At 32.0% G+C, this 2,433-nt stretch overlaps 1 protein-coding gene across 1 annotated transcript in view; it reads right to left on the bottom strand.

Annotated features, from left to right (window-relative positions):
• LOC117120942 overlaps nucleotides 1-2,433 on the bottom strand; it is a 6,940-nt gene that overhangs the window by 2,962 nt on the left and 1,545 nt on the right. The window lies entirely within an intron of this gene.

The raw sequence follows: 2,433 nt of genomic DNA, 5'->3' as shown, positions 1-2,433 counted from the left end.
GAAAATAATCTCTTTAATGGTGATGTTCAATCTGCATTTGACAGATATTGTAAAACATTTGCTAAAAAAGCTTGGGATAGAAGATCAAATTTAAAATTAGGTTAAATGTGCATTGTTGCTTTAGTAATACATATATTTCTTTTTTTATGTTTTAAATTTAATTTCTTTTATATACTTTTATAACGCTTTGTATATATGTATAATATATATGTGTGTGGGTGTGTATGTGTGTGTATATGTGTATGTGTGTATATGTATGTGTATGTATATATGGGTGTACATATGTATGTATGTATGTATGTTTGTATGTGTGTATGTGTGTATATATATGTATATGTGTACTGTATGTATATATGTGTATTTATATGTGTGTGTATGTATGTATATATGTATATATATGTGTGTGTGTGTGTATGTATGTATATATGTATATATGTGTATGTATGTGTGTATGTATGTATATATATATATGTATATATGTGTGTGTATGTGTGTGTATGTATATTTATATGAGTGTATATATGTATATATATGTATGTATATATATGTATATATATACACACATATTTGGGTGGGGTACTATGCACGTAATGTGTATTATGTACATTATTTGTGTGGGGAGGGTGAGGGATGTTCATGATTTATTTTAGATCTAAGTTGTATTTTCTTTAGTTAAGTTCTTTCATTTGTTTAGCTTTAAGTTGTTGTTTTTACTATTTGTTCATTAGTTTAAGTTTGACTGCGCCACTTTCTTGTGTGCTGCCACTGATGTAAAAGTGTAATGTCAATAAATATTATTATTATTATAAATCTTAATGCTTGCTTGCATCGGCTGTACCGTGTATACAAATACACTCTTTTTATACTACAGTACTACCATAAAACTAGGCCTTTTCTAGATAGAAGCAAGGACTAGGCTAGCCTAGGCCTAGACGGGACGATGATGGAATGGAACTGCTGGGAGAAGCCCAGTCGGCTAGCGTCCGGACGGATGGTAAACAAGCATAGGCCTATGTAAATCTGGAGGTGGAGTTTTTGAGTGTTTTGTGTAAAATAAAAAAAAATTCAGGTCGGGGGATTTTCCGACGGTCGGGCGGGGATGCTAACCAATTGTTTTATTTTACGTGGCCTAATGCTGGGTAAGTTAAAAACAGACATTCCGTCCGAGTGGGACTCATTCAAAAATTCGTGGGAGTTCGCTTGAAAACAGGGGGGTTCGCTAGGAAAGGGGGTTCGCCCGAACCATAACCCCCCGCCCCCCTGGCTACGGGCCTGTTTCTATCGGCACTGCCACAGTGCGAAAAAAAGCTGTTATTTTCTGTCGGCATTATTGCCGCAGTGCTAAAAAAAAAGCTCCGATTTTCTATCGGCTGCCGCAGTACCAAAACACTGCGGTTTTCTATCGGCACTGCCACTCGAAAAGCTGCTGTTTAATTATCAAATGGATGTTTTTATCTATAGATTACGGTATCAATAATTGGTTTTGTCTAGCCTACCCTATAATATTGTTAACATTATATTTTATATGTTTTACAATTAATTATAATTATTTCTAATTATTAAATATATACATAGCCTATATCTAGGCCCATATATAAAACAAAAATAAAACAACAAAAATTTTAAAATAAAATAATAATAATAATAATAATAATAATAATAATAATAATAATAATAATAATAATAATAATAATAATAATTTAATAACAGTGCTCGAAATGAATAGATATTGTTTAATTAACTTGCGTCTATGCAAAACCTGTTTTTTTTTAAAATAAAGGTGTTATCTATTTTATTCTGCTGTTTTAAAAAATAATCTTATAAATTATAAGTTTATTTTCTATGATAATTTTATCCACATAATTCATGTTTTCAATGTTAGTATGGTTGATAAATAATACATAAAATAATAATAATAATAAAAATGAAGGTGCTCGAATAATGCTTTAATAAAGAATTAATAATATTCAGGGGCGGATCCAGAAATGTCCAAAAGGGGGGGCCGAAAGTTGGGCCGATTGAGACAACACTGTTGTAGGGGGTCCGGGGCATGCCCCCGCGAAATTTTTGTGTTCTAGACGCCCGAACATAACATTTGAGGCATTCTGGGCTATCATTTTTTTCTTTTTCTCTCTTTTTTTCTTTTTTTTTTCTTTTTTTTACCTCCCAAAAGGGGGGGCCGGAGCCGGGCCGGCCCCCCCCCCTAAATCCGCCCCTGATTATTTCAATAATACTTCAATAGGCCTACTTGCGATATGTGATTAATGAGATATTTGTTGATTAATTTATAGAAATATATAATAGGTATAGGCCTATACCATTAATAATGATTCAGCATATTAAATCAACGTACGTCTATAGATGTAAAATCTGGTTTTTTTTCAATAAAATGTTACCTATTTTATTCTGTTTAAAAAATAATCTTATAAAATA

This window comes from Anneissia japonica, unplaced genomic scaffold (assembly GCF_011630105.1).
Source record: "Anneissia japonica isolate Jap-2015-1 unplaced genomic scaffold, ASM1163010v1 scaffold1239_len605302_cov174, whole genome shotgun sequence".
In the NCBI taxonomy this organism is placed as follows: Eukaryota; Metazoa; Echinodermata; class Crinoidea; order Comatulida; family Comatulidae; genus Anneissia; species Anneissia japonica.
This window is presented reverse-complemented; position numbering and strand designations above follow the sequence as displayed.